At 36.3% G+C, this 19,917-nt stretch overlaps 1 protein-coding gene across 8 annotated transcripts in view; it reads right to left on the reverse strand.

Annotated features, from left to right (window-relative positions):
• Positions 1-19,917, reverse strand: part of Sgk3 (serum/glucocorticoid regulated kinase family member 3) — a 125,063-nt gene that overhangs the window by 70,873 nt on the left and 34,273 nt on the right. Inside the window, exon 1 of one of the 8 annotated variants that reach the window (XM_076835447.1) lies at positions 2,841-2,928. The exons of the other annotated variants lie outside the window; for them this stretch is intronic. The gene's annotated coding sequence lies outside the window, so the exon portion shown is untranslated. Of the gene's footprint in view, positions 1-2,840; positions 2,929-19,917 lie in introns of those variants that run through there. 8 annotated transcript variants of the gene reach the window in all.

Below are 19,917 nucleotides of genomic sequence, written 5' to 3' on the forward strand. Positions count from 1 at the left end.
GGGAGGAAGCTTGAAGGATGAGCACTCAAAACAGAGCAGCAGAAGTCTTCAGCTCAAACAGGGGAAAGCTATTAGTCCAGTTTATTTGAATAACTACCTACACTGGGAAAAAGTCCAAATCATTAATAGAAAAAAAAAAAAAAGAGAAACTGTCATGAAGCAATACTCATTTCCAGGCTTTATAAGACACTGCCATTAAAGCTTTATCTTACTTTCATGTTTATAAGCCTAAGTTGGAAATCACTGTTTTTATCTATAGAAGATACAGAGTTTTGAATGCCAGTCTTCTCACTGTGGATCTCACTCTGATGAGGATGTGAAAGAACTTAAAAGGGAACTGTGAGACTGTAGGTGTAGACGATGGAATGAAATGAAGGGGCACAAAGAAAGAGGGGCTTGGCAACAACAGAAGCATCAGGTTCACACACACACACACAAAAAAAACCTGACAGGTGAAATATTTGCACGTGGGGTGCAAGGTAGGAGGAAGAATTAAGATTGCTTCAAGGGGCTGAGGATATAGCTCAGTTGGTAGCCTGCTTGCCTTGCATGTACAAGGACCTGGATTCTAATCCCCTGCAACACATACACACACACAACCTCAAGGTTTTATTCCTGGGTAACCAGGAAAAAAAACTAGAAGGGGGGCGGGGGGGCAGAACAAAATTACAGTGAATTAGCTTAAGTAATTACTAGTCTTGTTAGAAATGTCTACATCAGATCCACACATCTGATACCTTCTATATGCTAGGCACTGTTACCAGGTGCTTAGAATACAGCAGTGAACACAACTGGGAAGCACCCTGAGCCACATGGAACTTACCCTCTAGTGGCAGACAACAGATAATGAGTAATTATATAAACAAGTAAATATACATTATAGGAAGTGTGGGGTTGTGTGCAATTTTAAATAAGAAGGTAACATCTGAACAAATACCCAAAGGTGAGGGAGTGAGCTATGCAAAGAGCTGAGGAAGAGTCAGCAACTAACACCCCAATATCTCAAAACAATTTCACTCCAAAATGCTTTTGAAGTTAGCAGCAACATTGCAACACACTTCTTCAGGACCCAGTCCTATTTCCTTAGGCTAATATTCAGGGTTCCATTTCCTGACTCTATCCTGCCTAATCTAGAAAAGTCACCAATAACACAGTGATAACAAACTGCCAAGTAGGTCAATTTGTTTATACTGGTCATTTACATTCTGTATATATGAGAAAAGGGCTACAGTTTAAACAACAAAACCAAAGCACTGTTAGAACATGTTTGTACAAAGCTTAAGAAGACAATCATCTTGTTCTCAAAGCAATAATTGATGTGGCAACTCTGAGACTTGTGATTTAAATCAAAGGTGCTGAAGAATGATTATGAATCATGCAATTAAGCTACCAAAGCAGGATGTTGCTGAGAGAAAAACCATTCACAGCACCATAAAACTGTCAAAAATAAAAATAGTAACTATCATCAAAACTAGAATATATTCCTCTGATTTTACAATTCATTGATCAGCAGAAGTGAATTCTAGTCTAAGCCTGTTTATTTATTCTGGGTTGCTGGCACCACACCTTTATCTATAATGACCAGTTAGTCTGATTTTCAAATCCCTTTCAATTCTGAGAGTCTATGCAGCAAGCTAATGATGTCTGTTTACTTATTTTGGATGCTCTGGTTTACATACTCTTGCAGTAATAGAATAAGCACTTACTTCAAATAGAATAATTCATAAGTCTGTATAAAGTGGCAGGAACTGTTTTTTTTTTTTTTTTTAAACAAATCTTCCACAACTTAAAATGAGGTTACATTCACCCTAACGGTGATACTTTTTTATCTCTCTCAGAACAGCCTTAAAGACTGAGGTATCTGAGGGTTGGAGAGTTAGCTAGGTGGTACAGCACTTGCAGGAGACCCTGGATTTGACTCCCACCACTGTCCAAGAAAATAAGACTGAGGTGTCAGTTCATTTGAAAGTGGTTTTGATTTAGAACAAGGTGGAGCGTCCTCTTCTTGCAGGACTCACTCATCTTACAAAAACTGTTCCAAAGCAATCCCCAAACATTTCTAGCAACACCTCTAAGGAAAATGCGTAGGTTTTCCAGTGATGGCAAACTTTGGAAATTAATGATCATTTAAATGCGTAATAAGAAAACAGCCAGCACTCATTGTTGGCAAGCATTAGGCAATAATCTCTCAATCCTTACAATCTTGTAAATTAGGGACATATGTGAGGACTCAGCATACAGGAGTTTGGCAAATTGTTCAAGTTTTCTCAGTTAATAAATGACTTGAACCCAGGCATTCCAGCTTCAAAGCTATCATACCTAATATTCCCGTGGTATATTTATTCCCTGGTGTCCTTGTTTAAATAACAGTCCCATTATAGGTCGCACCCTTCTCGCAAACTCAACACCACCAAGTCAATATTAAGGCGCCCCGCAAGCTCACATTGGAGAAGTTTCTCCTACAGTCCTGAACCACTAACTATAGATGTATTTTAAAGAATATAAGAACTTAACAAGTACCTGAAATTTCTCGAGATTTGAGGAGAGGGTGTGTGGGGATCAACTCAAAATTTCTCTGTCCCGGAGCAACGTGCTGCGAAGCGAGAGCACCACCAGCTGCGGTCCCGGCGTCTCCCGCTCCGAGGTTCACCCGAGGAGGCCGCCCACCCGCCCGCGCCCAGCCCGCCCCTCCTACTCCGCGCGCGAAATGGCACCCAGCCGGTTCTCCCCAAACACACCTGCCCCGGGCGCGCCAGTGGGGTCCCTCCACCTGGCCCGAGAAGTACTGAGGCCCCTCCCAAGACAGGTTCCCCCGCAAGCTCGGCAGTCTACACGCTTACCTTCGGGGACCCACCCCCGGCTCGTGGCTAGAGGGAAGCGCCACGCCACGCCACACCACAGCTGCGCCACACTTGGCCGGGCTCCGCGCCGCGCCACCCGCCCCCAGCGGCGCCCTCCGCGCTCAGTGCCCCGACCCAACCTCCAGGCCCCACCCCTCACTGCAGGGCCCGCCCTCACCAAATCACAGGCACCGCCTCCCAGCCGAAGGGGCGTTCCCTCCGCCCGCTCAGCCCCGCCCCTAAAGCACTCTGGGCGCCTGGGCTGGAGCAGCTGCAAACCGGACAATCCGCGGGAGGCGGTAAGTAAATAAGAGGAAGTGGGGGACCCTGAGCATGTGTAGCCCCCAGAGAGGAAGGGCTGGACACCGACGGACGAAAGAGCGAAAAAGGCAGCGAGCTCCACGGGCGTAGGACAAGAAAGAGGCTTGAGAAGGGAAAGACAAAGCGTTCTCCTCAGGTTCCAGCCAAGGTGGAGGACCAGTTGAGACCTAAAACAACGTTCACTCCTTCAGGGCATCGGCATAACCCCTCCTCTGGCAGAATAGGAGTCACACACAAATTCGGAGTTACACGAATGAGAAGTCATTGGGAATGGTATTCAGAGGGGGCAAAGAACAGAAGTAATGCATTTACTGACACCCGCTGCACGTCCTGGTGCTTCCTTTTAAAACTTGTGGATACTGACTCCCAGAAAGAATCCTCACCCCAGATTTAAATTAATGTTAATCATTTCTTCTCACTTCAAACAGCTCAGGCACATTGGGAAAGAGCAAACCCTTTACCCCAGGCAGGCCAAGTCTAAATAAAAATTGTAGGAGGCCATTTTGGGGTTTTTGTTTGGTTGGTTTTGTTTTTAATTGTAGATAGACACATACCTTTATTTTATTTATTGTTACTTTTTTTTTTTTTTTTTTTTTAATATGGTGCTGAAAATTGAACCTAGTGCCTGCCTCGGGCTCTGTGAGCGCTCTACCACTGAGCCACAACCCCAGCCTGAGGCCATTGTTTTTGACCAAGCTCTTGCACTAGACCCCAACAGACCAGACTAAAAATCAAAACTACCCATGATAAAGTTCCACATCACCAAATGCAAACTAAGTTGTGTTTGTGTGTGTGTTGGTACTGACTAGGGATCGAACCCAGGGACATTCTATCACTGAGTTTATATCCCCATCCCTTTTTATTTTTTGAGACAGGGTCTTGCTAAATTGCTGAGGAACACGTGTTCCTCATGTCTCAGCTTTCTAAATCGTTGAGATTACAGGTTTGTGCCAACTAAATTTTTATCTGACCTAGTAGTAGGGGTGGGATGAGAATGCCAAGTTTCCTCAACATAACAATGAAATTCCCTGTGCTTTAATCCTTATATCCTTTAATCCCTACAAAAAGTAACCTGAAGTAATCTGCTGTTAACCTATCAATTTATCTATTACTTTTCTATTGTTTTTTTTCTGTGCCCTCACTTTACAAGGAAAGCAACTTTCTGCTTTTTCTTTTATTCTATTTTCTATAGCCTTTCTCTGTGTGTAAAACCACTCTCCTCCACATGGTTCACTGGAACACTCTATCATAGGTAGGTAGGTAGATAGAGTTTATATAATATTAACTCTAGAACAGCAAAATAAAGTCATTTAAGATATTTCTTTAACTAAATTGCTGTAATTTTTTTACATGAATATCCATAGTATACTACTTAGAAAGTTGGTAACTGGGTGTATAAATAAAGAAAAAGGAGATTAATTGAAAAATCAAGTCATTTGATTGATAATAATCGAATTAAGGCAGGGAAACAGGCCTTGCTTTGCCAACAGGCAGGACTGACACAAGGGAAACTTCACTACACGAACTTCAAGAAATACCAAGTGGCCAACCTAGCTGCATGGCCTTAAAGAAAGTCACAATATCTGAAGTTCTCAATTTTCACATCAATAAAATGAGGGGATTCAGTTAGGTGACCTCTAAATATCCTTCCACACATTTGAGTTTATCTTGCCAGGCTCAACTCAAAAAAAGATTCAAGAAATGCCTATCAGGGCTATTCCATTCAGGAGCACACAGAGAAGGTGGGAATTTTTAGCAGAAGTCTCCTTCAAGGATCTCTGGCATCAGTTCATTCAAGCTTTCCTTTCTTTGTTATGATTAAAGTGTCATTCTTATCCTAGCTCAAAACCTTTGAATTCTTTTCTTTCAATCTTGACATTTGGTCATCAGGTCCTTCATTTTCTCTTTTACAGAATCTCTTTAATTACTCTCCCCATTTCCACTGCTATCTCTTTGTAAAGAACAAATTCAAAGAATTCTTGATCTTTAATTATAGCATATAGATCTTTAATTATTCTTGATCTTTAATTAAATTAAATTAAATTAATTTAATTTAATTTTTCATTAATAGAAAAACATGCTCAGCTCAGGTGCCTCTATTTGCAATAAAATACTATAGTACTCAGGATCTGCACCACTTAACCTGGCACTTAGCAGAGCTACTCTGGTTTTGTTATTTTTGTTGTTGTTATTTATCTCTAAAAACTAAGCTGTAAATGACTTACTAGATGTACACAAGCCCCAGACAATCCCGGCAGAAAAGTCTGTTTTCAATATCTGAAGAAGCCTAAAAGGAATTATATATGCAACTACAATTAGGCTTTTAAGGTTACCTATAATAGCAAGGTTCTCTATTTTTGTCTGAAATATTATATTACAGTAACACTAGTTACTTCATTCTAACCAAAGGCTTTGGTTGGCAGTTTATGTGACTCATGTATAAAAATTGGAAAAATAAATTTTTATTAAATAAGACTTGTTGGATCTTTGAGATCCATGGAGATAAATTTAAAAAAAAAAGGGGGGGGGGCTGAGGTTGTGGCTCAGTGGTAGAGTGCTCACCTAGCACGTGCAAGGCCCTGGGTTTGATCCTCAGCACCACATAAAAATAAACTTGAGTTTAAAAAAAAAAAAAAGTAGTCTATCTATTCTTTGTCATCCATTGCACTAACAAGTTATAGTTAGTGCAATGTTTTAAAATACATGAATCAATCTATGATTATTTTTAGTTTTTCTCATGCTCTTTTGCTATAACTAAAATACTGATTTTTTTTCTTCCCATGCAAATAAGATAGTGAGAGTTTCCCCTTATATTTTCATAGAAATCCTCAAGAGTAAGAATAATCATACAACACTTCTTGGATTTGGACTAGAATATTTTTCAATATTCCAGAAATAAACTCTGAAATCATAGTATTCCCTACATGAGGGAGTTCAATATACTATTAAGATCTTTAGAGAGTAAATTTTCCTTAACTGCAACCTTACCCAGATGGCACAAGCAGAGGCAGAACCAACTTTGCTAAATGCCTACCAAGTAAGAGTAAAAAATGATTTGCAATCTATCAATGGCCCCTTGTGTTTTGAAAATGTCACTGGCACATTTCAAGGAGGTCCCAGAGCTGTGAAGTCTGGCCCAAACAATCTGTAAATCACTACACACAGCAAACCTTCATAATGTTCTATTATGTATTAAATAGGCACACTAAATAAAGTTGCTTTATTTTAAAATGTGGTGTACCAAGTTTGACTGGTTATAGACTATTGGAACTTTTGTCTTCCTCTCCTTGAAATGTGAGGTTATTATTAACAGTAGAATTTGGGGGGACTTCTGAATTCAGCCAAGATTGAGTAGCTAGGACTAGATAGACCCTCCCACCTGAACCAACCAAAAGGAAAAAAAAAAGCCAGACGAAATAAATGAAACAACAGTTTTAAAAATATTGGATATTATGCAATGAAAGCAAGTGATCCTCAGAGATGGAAGATAAGCAAGTTTACCCCAACTTTCTACATTCAGACAGCTTACAGGCCATGGCACAGAGATAAGGGGAAGGAATTCAGGGGAGCTCAAACAGACTCCCTGAGTTGAGCAAATAGAACTGGGAATCCAGGGAGAACAAGATTGCCAAAGTTCACAAGGCAGAGTAAAAGAGACAGTTAACTGCACAGAGAACCCCAGAGACTTGCAAGAGGGTTCTCCCTGAGAACTTTACATTGCTGATCAGTGCATGCATATATAACAAAACAAAAATTATGAAAGGTCCAGGACACAAACCATTTGAAAGCATTAGAGGGAACAATAGTGGGCACTCACAGAGAACCAGGAATCATTGCTGTTCCCAGCAGGCTAACTAGAAACCTCCTAGTTCCATGGGCAGAGTGTTCAGAGGAGTCTTGCATTAGTATTGGAGAGGAATTCGCTCTAGACTAAATGCTGTTTGGGTCCTGCCAATAAAAACCATAGAGGTAAGGTCCAAAAGGAACAAACTATTTCAAGGTAATTTAACTCCATTTCAAATTCAAGTACATTTGTGGGAAAACAAAAATATTCAGTAGCCAACAAAACTTGAGTTCACGATGTCTGACATTCAATAGTCAGTATTGAATAACTGACATTCAGTATCACAAGTCATGCAAAGAAACAGAAAAATATTACCCATTATAAGGAGAAAAATCAATCACTGAAACTCATCCACAACTGAGCTAGACATTAGAATTAGCACACTAGGACATTAAATAAGTACTATATGCTAATATACTAAAAAAAAGTTAAGAGATAATGACAGTATAAAATTTTCTAAATCAAATTTCTAGAAATAAAAATAATCTATGGTGAAAATTATAGCAGGTGGGATTAATAGAAAATTAGACATTGCAGAAGAAAAGATTAGTGAACTTAAAAACAGCAAGAGAAACTTTCTACAATGAACTATAGAGACAAAAAAGAATTAAAAATAAAAAGTCAAAAATGAGCTACAGGTAACTTTAAGCAGCCCTAAATACTTGTTAATTAGAGACCCTGAAAGAGAGAATAAAGATGGTTTGTGAAGAGGACCAGAAAAGACATCTGACGAAATAATGGCTGACATATTCCAAATTGGATGAAAACTAAAATCACAGATTATAATAACTTCAGTGAATTTAATTCTAAGAAAATGAAGAAAAAGACACCAATATACGTTTTAATGAAATTACTAAAAACTAGAAATTTACAAAAAAAAAAAAACAAGAAAGCAGCTGGGTATAGTAGCCCATGTCTATAATCCTTTCAACTTGTGAGACTGAGGCAGGACAATCACAAATTCAAGGCCAGTGTGGGCCTCCTCCCACTCGTTGAACAAGAAATGTTCAAGGAAGCCCTGCAAACCTAAGGATATTTATTCATATTTCTGGAAATATAGATCTACACAAGAAATAAAGCATACTGGAAATAGTAAAAATGATGATAACATTTTTGTAATGTAAATCTCCTTAAAAATAAAAATTATTTTTAAAAATGATAATAATTTATCATGATTTTTTTAGCCAATATATAAGTACAATGATATTAGTAGAATAAAGGCTAAGAGACATGAAAATTAGTTATTCTAAGCACAAGTATTCTATAACTACTGTGGTATAATTCAATTAAAGATAGACTTTAGTAAATTAACACCTAAAACCACTCATAAGAGGAAAAAAGAATTTGTAAATAATAAGCCAACCAAGGAGATAAAATGGAAAACATAATGTTCAATCCAAACCAAGGCAGAAAATAAAGAAAAAGGAAACAACACATAGGTCAAATAAAAAACAAAGAGCAATATGGCAGACTTAAACTTGACTCACATAAATAATGATATTAAATTTCATGGTAAAAACATACAGTTAAATTCACACTGAATTTAACTATATACTACATACACACACACACACAAAAACAACCCTGCACTTCAAATATGAAAACACAATAGATTAAAAGTAAAAAGTTGGAAAAAGGTATACCATGTTAATGCCATATGCCAACTAATATGCCAAGAATATTTCAGAATAAATGCTATTACAGGGAAAAAGAAGACCATTTCATAATGATAACAAAGCCAATTTATCAAGAGAATATAATAATCCTAAACATTAATGTACCTAATAACAGAGCTTCAAAATAGATGAACAAAAACTGAAACAACTTAGAGGAGAACTAGACACATCTACAATTATAGTCAGAGGTTTCAAAAACCTCTCTCATAATATTAGCACAAATAGAGGGAACAATAGCAGAGATACAGAAGACCTAAACAACACAATATCCATCTTAACCTAATTGATACATATATAATACCCTCAAACATAAAACTATATATTATTTTCAAGTGTACACAGATATTTACCAAGACAGACCATGTTCTGTCTCATAAAACAAGTTTTAATAAACACAAAAAGATTCAAATCATATAAAACTATGTTCTCTAACAAGATGAAATTAAATTAGAAATCAATAGCAGAAAGATATCTGGAAACCCTCCATATTTTACATCAAAATATATAATTCTAACAATGCATAAGTCAAAGAAGAAATAAAAGAAAAATTAGAAAATATTGTACTGAATGAAAATGAAAATACAACATACCAAACGTTTTATATGGCACTAACACAGTAATTAGGAGGTAATTCCCATGCTGGAAAAATCTTAAACAATGAACTCAGCTTCCACCTTATAAAATTTAAAAGAGCAAATTGATCCAAAGTGGGAGAAAATATTTGCAATTCATATATCTGATAAGTCTAGAATCCAGAATGCATAAAGAATCTGTGCAACAACCAAACTCAAACAACAAAATTCAACAACCACCAAAAAAAAAAAATTTCTTTTTTTCTTTATTTGTTCTAATTAGTTATACATGACAGCAAAATGCATTTCGATTCATGTACACATATGGAGCACAGCTTTTCATTTCTCTGTTTGTGCACGATGTAGAGTTGCACCATATGTGCAGTCATACATGTACCTAGGGCAATGATGTCCATCTCATTCCACCATCTTTCCTGCCTCCATGCCCTGTACCCTCTCCTCCTTCCCCTTTGCCCAATCAAAATTCCTCCATTCTTCCCACGCCCACACTCCCATTATGTATCAGCATCCACTTATCAGAGAGAACATTCGGCCTTTGGTTTTTGGGACTGGCTTACTTCACTTAGCATGATATTCTCCAATTCCATCCATTTACCTGCAAATGCCATAAATTCATTCTCTTTTAATGCTGAGTAATATTCCATGTGTGTATATACTATAGTTTCTTTATCCCTTCATGTACTGAAGGGCATCTAGGTTGGCTCCACAGTTTAGCTATTGTAAACTGAGCTGCAATTAACATTGATGTGGCTGTGTCACTATAGTATACTGACTTTTAAGTCCTTTGGGTATAGACCAAGGAGTGGGATAGCTGAGTCAAATGGTGGTTTAATTCCAAGTTTTCTAAGGAATCTCCATATTGCTTTCCACAGTGGTTACAACAATTTGCAGTGCCACCAACAATATATGAATGTACCTTTTCCCCCACATTTTTGCCAACACTTATTGCTTGTATTCTTGATAATTGCCATTCAGACTGGAGTGAGATGAAATCTTAGAGTAGTTTTGATTTGCATTTCTGTAATTCTAGAGAGGTTGAGCATTTTTTTCATTTATTTGCTGATTGGTTGTATATCTTCTTATGAAAAGTGCCTTTTGAGTTCCTTAGCCCATTTATTGATTGGGGTATTTATTTTTTAAAAAAATTAGGTCAGGGTTGTGGCTCAGTGGTAGCATGCATGAGGCACTGGGTTCGATTCCTGGCACCACATAAAAATAAACAAACAAGCTGGGTGTGGTGGCACACACCTGTAATCCCAGTGGCTGAGACTCAGGATCTTGAGTTCAAAGCCAGCCTCAGCAATGGCGAGGCACTTAGCAACTCAGTGGGACCCTGTCTCTAAATAAAATACAAAATAGGGAGGGGGTGTGGCTCAGTGGTTGAGTACCCCCGAGTTCAATCCCTGGTACCAAAAAATAAATAAATAAACAGATGAAATAAAGGTATTGTGTCCATCTATAACAACAACAAAAAAAAATTTTTTTTAAATTTAGAAATGGGCAAATGACTTGACTAGATGATATATTTTCTTTGAAAATATACAAACAGCCAAGATGCACATGAAAAGATGCTCAACATCATTAGTCACTACCAAAATGCAAAACAAAACCACAGTGAGGTACCCACCCACTAGGATAGTAAGGACAAATGAAAAATAAAGTGAGGATATAAAGAAATTAGAGCTCTTGTACCCTATTGGTAGGAGTGTAAAATGGTGTGGGTGCTGTGGAAAACAGTTTGGTGGTTCCTTAAAAAGTTAAACATAGAATTGCTATTGACCCAGTAGTCCAAGTATTCTCTGGAATTTACCCACTGTTCTCTGTATATAAACCCTAGAGAACTGAAAACAGGCATAATACTCAAACAAATATCTGTATGTGCATGTCCACAGCAGCACTATTTACAGCACCCTAGAAGTATAGACATCCAAATGTCCATCAGCAGGCAAATAAATAAACTATGGTATACTCATTCAATGGAATATATTCTGGATTCTAGAACTTTATATGATTTGCAAATATTTTTTCCCACTTTGGTTCAATTTGCTCCTTTTTTTTTTTTTTTTTTTTTGGTTTTACAAGGAAGAAGCTGTAGTCATCAATTCAAGACCTTTTTCTTTTCCAACATTAGCATTACCTTCTAATTACTTCCTTAGTGCCAGTCATAAAAATGAATGAACATGCTACAACGTGAATGAACCTTAAAAATATTATGATAAGTAAAAGAAGCCAGACACAAGAGGTCACAATTGTATGATTTCATTGATATACAGATAATTTCTTAGAAACAGAAAACAGATTGGTAGTTGCAAGGGGCTAGGGGAATGGGTAATAATTGCTTAATAGGTTTGGCATTTTATTTTGGATGCTAAAAATGTTTTGAAAATAAATGTGTCCATTGTACAACACTGCAAATGTATTAAATGTCACTAAATTATTCACTTTAAAATGGTTAACTTTATGTTACCTGAATTTTATCTCAATTTTTAAAAATACCTTAGCTGGGCACAGCTACCTGTAGTCCCAGCTACACAGGAGATTGAGATAGGAAGATCGCTTAAGTCCAGAATTTTTTTTTTAAATATTTATTTTTTAGTTGTAAGTGGACACAATACTTTTATTTTATTTTTATGTGGTGTGAGGATTGAACCCAGTGCCTCACGCATGCTAGGAGAGCACTCTACCACTGAGCCACAACCCCAGCTCCAAGCCCAGAAGTTCAAGGCTAGTCTGGGCAACATTTTTTTGAGACCCTATCTCAAAAAAAGAAAAGAAAAAACACTTAACAATATCCCACTGAGGACTGAAAAAAAATCTTAACAACTCAGTCTCCTTGGTCTTCCATATTCTCACCATTATTAAATCCTACTTCCCCTGCAGGCACGCCATGCTCCAAGCAAAACAAACCCTTTCCTTTACGTGCAACACAGCACACTTCTCTATATGTTTAAGTCCTGCTCATCCTTCAAGGCATAATTCTAACACAAGCTCCTACAAGAGTCTTCCTCATTCCTTCAAGGAGGAATACTCTTTCCTGTAAGCTCTTATAAGCAGTTTATCTACACCTCTGACCTTCTACCCAAGTTATTTGTTTGTATAAAACATGTTCTATTTTAAACAATAAGTGCCAGAAAGAACCATATGATTTATCCTATTACTCCCAAAGTGCTTTGCAGACTCTTTCTACACAAGTAGTCTCCTAAATATTTGTTGAAGGAAAAAGGTTAATGTAAAATGACTTTCTGCATGTGAATTCTCTTGGTTTTCATTTTAAGGTGAGATGTGTTTTTCTGGTGAAAAAATTTAACTCTAGCATGTTTAAATATCTTTGAAAATTTCATATAAGAAATATAATTTCCTGGGCTGGGATTGTGGCTCAGCGGTAGAGCACTCGCCTACCACGGGCAGGACCCGAGTTCGATTCTCAGCACCACATAAAAATAAAGGCATTGTGTTGTGTCCATCTACAAAAAAAGATTCGGGCTGGGGATGTGGCTCAAGCGGTAGCACGCCCGCCTGGCGTGCGTGCGGCCCAGGTTCGATCCTCAGCACCACATACAGACAAAGATGTTGTGTCCGCTAAATACTAAAAAATAAATATTAAAAAAAATTCTCTCTCTCTCTCTCCCTCTTTCTCACTCTCTCTCACTCTTTCTAAAAAAAAAAAAAAAAAAAAAAAAAGATTCATTCATAGTCTCTCTCTCTCTCTAAAATATATATATATATTTTTTCCCTGATGGATAATTATAAAAATATTTCTGAACACTAACATAAAATAATTAGAACTATTTGTATTATTCACAATAATTGCTGATGGTCTTAACAATAAAGAGCTTAATAATATCTAATACTTATATTGCATTTACATCCCATATTCTCCAAGCACTTTATTAATTCACTTGATCCTCACAGTAACTATATGAGCTAGGCACAATGATCAACTCCATGTTACAGGTAAAAGAAACACCTGAAAAGTCAAATAACTTGCCCCCAAATAACTTACTAAGTGGGGCTGGGATTAAAACCCAGACACTCCAGTTCCAGGTTACAGGCTTTTAACCATTATACTAGATAACCTCTGTATAGTAACAGTTTAATAAAATGGCTTTTCAAAGGTCAATGAATGTCCAAGAAAACATTTCCAGATATTCTAGAGTAGGTTAATGTCAAACATTCACTGTTTTCTTGGCTTTTATGCCCTAGAATTCTGAGATGGCTGATAACTTTTAGAAATAAACTTGATTTTCCTGGGCTAGGGATGTAACTCAATAGTAGAGCATTTGAGCTCCACACAAGAACACAAGAAAGCACACAATTAAAAATATAATAGTAAATGAACTAATGACAAAGGAATACATTAAAAGTTTAAATAAAGCAATGAAACTGTACATTTACTAAAATATAGACAAAAGAACCAAAAAATTTTATATAGAAAGACTTCTGATAATTCTTTTAATAGTGATTTCCAGTAATTCCAATATAATTCCTATATAAAATAGTGCTTTTATACTATTCTGTTGATTTTCATGAACTATAATGTTATATTAATGGGACTAAATTATATAAAGGAGAATTATTGACCTATTAAATAATTACATTCAAGCCTCACCTAGCAGTGATCCAGAAGAAATAAAATATGATAAACAACAGTTAGAGGCTATTCATATTGGAGAGGAAACAAAAATCTTTAAATCTGACATCCAATTAAATCTTTGTCTCTACTCTCAAAAGTTAGTTTTCTATTAATCTTGTATACAGAAAATTACCTTAGTAATGATGTGCTGAGTGATTTTATTTGACGCTGGAATTTGGGATAGGCCTTTAGGTTAAATTTTTTCTCAAGTGATTTATAAGATACAGTCAGTAGTTTTAAATTAATGTTTAATTACTCTTATTTCTTTGAGAATGTTGCTAAGCCTGGTGTGGTGGCACATGCCTGTAATGCCAGGTTGCTAGACCTGGGAGGCTTAGGCAGGAGGATCTTAACTTCAAAGCTGGCCTCAGCAACTTAGTGAGACCCTGTCTCAAAATAAAAAATAAAAATGGCTGGGGTTGTGGCTTAGTGGCTAAATGCCCCTGGGTTTAATCCCTAGTATTAAAAAAATTTCTTAATTCAGATTTTATTAATGGAAACAGAGATTACAAGTACAATCATACCATGTTTATCATTAGGCACTCTTTTGCATGCTAAAAGAAAATTCTTTTCTACTATCTAAATTTTGTGATTCAATAGATTATGTCATAAGTAAGTGTGTTCATTTGTTTTTCAATTCGAGTCCCAGGGTTCAGCACTAACATTCATTCATGTGAATTTAATTCCTGGGCTTTTACTATAGTCTAGTTTCACCTCTTAGTTTTCAAAAAACCCTCAAGCTCTCTTACTTTGTTGTTTTCTCTATTCCTACCAAATTTGAATCATAATCACATCTATATTCTAATAATGGAATCAAATAGGAAAAGATGATCCAAAGTCACTTATAGAGAATGAGGGGGAAAGGGAAGAAAAGAAAAATAACTTCCTAATTCCATATTCTTGATCAGATATTATGATTAATAAATTGATAACAGCTAATTTACTTAATATTTCCTATTAATTAAATACAAACATTTTATTTGGCAAAGAGTATAATAAAAATTCAATTTAATTCAGCAGGTATTGGCTACTTAATATATACACAGTTCTCTACCAAACTCTGTGAATGTGCATTGGGTGTATAAACAATTAAAAAAAAAAAACCTTTGAGACTACCACCTATTGTGCATAAAACAAGAAACAAAGGTTATTGAGTATAGAAATTATAGAGAGTGACCAATGAAGTCACCAAAATGGTGACCTTCCTACAGTGAGGAGAAGAGGGTATGCTAAGTGAACTCAAGCCACACCTATTATAAGCTTAAAGATAATGTACAAAGTTGAAAAAAAGAAAGGTGTAAGTTTATTATTTAGAGATACAGATGTAAATATAAAAGGAACTAAAAGCAGGAGTGATTAAACATGATTCCATCTCAAAATTAAATAAATGAACCTGATTAAAGGAATTATTTCAAGTGATTTGAAAATACAGAATATCCCTAGTAGGATAAACCCTAAGGAAAAAAAGAACTATCAAAATTTTAAACTCTATTAAAGTAATTATATTATTGGTGATGGTATTATTGAGACCATGTTTGTATTGTCAGATACGAAAATGAGTAATTACCTTGGTGTCCTTAGAACCAGGAATTTTTACGTAGCACAAAGAAAAAAATAGATGAGCTGAGATTTAAAACAAAACAAAAAGTTGTAGTATTGCATTTCAGTTGAAAATATCAAAATGAATAATTGTTATATTTTACCTTTTAACTGTACATCTGTAAAAAGCTAAAATCAATGTAACTTAGTGAAATGAGCTCCCCTAGTATCAAGGTTACAGTCTCTTAAGTATTCCCCAGTAAAATGCTCCTTGTAGAATCTGCTGATTACTAATCTGAAACAGAAAATGTACAAGATGAGCCTAGAATGTAAGTACTTCCTTGGTATGATCAATGACTACCAGAGTCATGTCAAAGGCCTAAAAACCAATTTGAAGAATTAACCAAACAAAGATAGGAAAATTGAGCATAAAAAAGAATGACTGTGATGAGTTGAAATACATTGATTATTTAAATCCGGGAGTTTATAAAGATACTAAAAAATAGAAAACAAATCTTACAGATTACTTTTGGATAATGCTAAGGCAATAAATCATTATTTTGTAAACTGGTCAATAAAGGATAAGAATCAAGCCTGTATTCTGCCTTTCCAATATAAACTGCACCCTGGGGTAACCAAATAGTTAATGAGGGGAAATTTTTCTTTACATAAGAATCTTTGTCAATGAACAAAGAAGAGACAAAGGGGCTAGCACTGTAGTTCAGTAGCAGAGCACCATGCTTAGCATGCATGAGGACCTGGGTTCAATCCCCAGTATCCACAAAGAAAAAAGAAAGAGAATGTGAGAATATAACCATTTTGCAACAAATTAGTTAATGAATTAATGCATGAAGGCAGATATCATCAATGGCTGCTCACTTCATAAAAGGAGACCTTTTATGAAACATATAAAATAATCTGAATAGTATCATTAGCATCCATAAACCTATTGCTCTTTTCAACAGTTATCTAACTATGGCTAAATCTTATTTCAGCTAATTATCTCCCTCCTCACACACACTTTATGCCTCCTGATAGAAAAGCACATCATCAGAAAGTATTCTTTCCCAAATATTTGAATACAATCTAGCTCTAACTTCCAATTTATAGGAAATACAGGGGATATAAGCACATGTTAAACAACATCATAGGAATGTGATAAGCAAAATCTAATGGAGAGGGGCTTAGGATATATCTCAGTTGACAGAGTACTTGCCTTTCATGCACAAGACCCTGGGTTCAATTCCCAGCACCATTAAAAGGAAAAAAAAAAAAAAGTCTAATGGAAAATTCTGACTAAATGACCTAGTTTCTTCATTATGTAAATTGTAAGGAAAAAGAGAAGCAGGAAGTACATAAGACATAAAAAGATATGTCAATTTCCAATTGTAAGGTATAGCTCTTATTTAAATCTTGATTATAATTGAAAGATTATGAGGCAAGTGGAGCCATTTGAACATGGCTGGATATCTGGTGACATTAAGAAATAATTTTTGGCATGATGGTATTATTGTGGTGTTTCTTTGAAGGAGGGAGATAATTAACTGAAATAAGATTTAGCCATAGTTAGATAACTGTTGAAAAGAGCAATAGGTTTATGGATGCTAATGATACTATTCAGATTATTTTATATGTTTGAAATTTCTATATTTAAAAAAATTGTAGTAGCACAGGGACTACTACCTTTATTTGTTTCATTTTTTTTTTTCATGTGGTGCTAAGGATTGAACCCAGTGCATCACTCATGGTAGGCAAGTGCTCTGCCACTGAGCTACAGCCTCAGCACCTGATCTGTATTATAAAGGGCTTTTTCGTTAAAACAATATTTGCTTCAGAGGAATGGCAAAGCAGAAGACTGTTATTTTTCATTATAAGCTGACCTATATTTAAAAAATTTTTTAGATACATGTATTATTTTATTTCTAAGGAAGTAGCCCTATTAATGAGATAAGAAAGACACATACATTAAAGAATTTAATTAGTCTATGATTTAGTTCTAAACTGAATGGTATATAATAGCAATTCTCAAGGCATAGTCACCCCTAGAAGACCCTCAGACCCCTTCAGGGGATCTATGAAGTCGAACTGTTTTCATAATAACCCTAAAATATTATTTGGTCTTTTTATCATGTTGACATTTTCACTGATGGTGGCTAGATCTGCTGAGTCCTGGTGTGAATCAAGGAAGTGGAGTCACTGTATTAGTAGTCCCTGCATTCCTCACCATCACTTATTTGCAATTAAAAGAGGGGAGGGGAGCTGAGGATGTAGCTAAGTGATAGAGCCCTTCCCTAGCATTCATGAGCTCCTGGGTTTGATTCCCAGTATTTAAGAAAAAAAAAAAAGTCAGATGGCACAAATAAAGCAGTAAAAATTACTAATTTTATTAAATCTTGACCTGTGAGTACATTTCTTCTTAGTATTTGGTGTGATAAAATAGGATACAGGGCTAGGAACATAGCTCATTTGTAGAGTGCTTGCCTAGCAACACACAAGGCCTTGGGTTTTATCACCACCACTATTAAAAAAAAAAAATAGATATCCAGAAAGTACATCTTCTATATACCAAAATCTAATGATTAAAGGAAAAATCCTTGTGTGATTGTTTGAATTGCAAACTGAACTAGCTGCTTTAACATAAAACTCTTTGTTTTTTTTTTGAAAGGATGACTGACAAATGATATTATTTGCCAAAACTTGGGTATTTGGCAGACACTTTCTTGAAAATGAACAAATAAACCTGTCACACCAAGGAAAACAACTTAGTGTGATTGTTGGCAATGATAACATTCAAGCTTTTAAATGAAACGGTGTTTCAGAATAGTTGTTTCTGTCCCCATGAGCTTGTCTGCTTCCTTCCACTGAGAGAATTTGCTCATATATTCAGTGATATTAACAAATTTGATTTTTAAAATATTGCCACAAAAATACTGTCCAATGAAATGTGTTAATATTTGGAAGATCTGCATAAATCAGGGAACCACTATTTTCCAAATGACTAATACATGAGATTATTAGACCATGTATGCATCAAAATCCATTCAAAACATGACTGTAGGAGGTTGAATGGTGGTCCCCAGAAGGATCTTGAGATGAGATCACCAGTTATCCAAGTGAGCCCTAAATCCAATGACAAGGGTACTTTATGAGGCACAGAAGAGGAGAAGACACAGAGACACATAGAGGACTTGTAAAGACAGGCAGACAGAAACTGGGAAAACAGGAAGGGGTCGACTCCTAGTCACTGGAGAGAATACACTTTGGCTTGTACCTTGATTTCAGCCTTGTTTGGCCTCCAGAACTGTGAAACAATATTTCTGTTGTTTAAAGGCACCTAATTTATGTTAAGCTGTTATAATCCTAGGAAACTAATACAATGATCAATGGATCTTAATGTAACTGAGTACGAAAGTATACTGACATGGATTCAGAATCCACATTGCATCTAGTCTTTTAAAAACTACCACTTACTGAGTCTTGAGAAGATATCCACAATTTTTTTGTGTATCAGCAACTAAACTCAGGGGTACTTAACCACTAAGCTATATCCCCATCCCCTTTTTATTTTATTTTGGGGAGTACCAGGGATTGAACTTAGGGGCACTCAACCACTGAGCCACATCTCCAGCCTATTTTGTATTTTATTTTGAGACAGAATCTCACTAAGTTGCTTAGTGCTTCACCAAATTGCTGAGGCTGGCTTTGAACTTGTGATCCTCCTGCCTTAGCCTCCGGAGTTGTTGGGGTTACAAATAGTGCACCATCATGCCTGGTGGAACTGTGTATTCTTGAGCAAGTTTTAATGACTTTGTACCTAGGTTTCCTCATCTGTAAAGTGGAATTAATAATGGTACCTATCTTTGTGGTTGTTGTGAAAATTAAGTGTGATAATGTAACATATACTTAGCACCTGAAACAGAGAAGCATCCAATATGTGTCAGCTATTTCTTTTAGAGCTTTGCAATTTTCAGAGACTTTTCACCTAGTATGATCTCATTTGATCACCTTAGAAACCTGTGATTCCCTATACTCTTCCAACTCTTCACCCCCTCCCTTTTCCCTCTTCCCAGCCATGCCCCAGTCTCACTGAAAACATAGAGGCCTCCATCTTATTTATTCTCCCTTAGTATCTCCCACATCCTCAAATTGATGTGGTCTGAGCACCTGGGTTTCCTTCCCCTACCCCCCTCTAGCTACTTCCCCTTCTCTTTCTGGGAAAAAAAGAAACCACTTTCGCTTCTCTAAAAACCACATACAGGACACTTTTTTTTTTTTTTTTTTTTTTTTGCCTGAAATGTTCTTTCTCCTCAGTTTTTGTCAGGGTAACTCCTACTCCTTTCTCTGGGTTCATTTCACCTTCTCCCAAAGTTGCCTCTGTCTTTGGGAACTTGTGGGGGCTGGGGTGTTCCCATAGCCTCATAGATTTACTTCTATGCTAAATTATCTTCACATATAATAATTCTCTTTGCAT

Source organism: Callospermophilus lateralis, chromosome 16 (assembly GCF_048772815.1).
Source record: "Callospermophilus lateralis isolate mCalLat2 chromosome 16, mCalLat2.hap1, whole genome shotgun sequence".
In the NCBI taxonomy this organism is placed as follows: Eukaryota; Metazoa; Chordata; class Mammalia; order Rodentia; family Sciuridae; genus Callospermophilus; species Callospermophilus lateralis.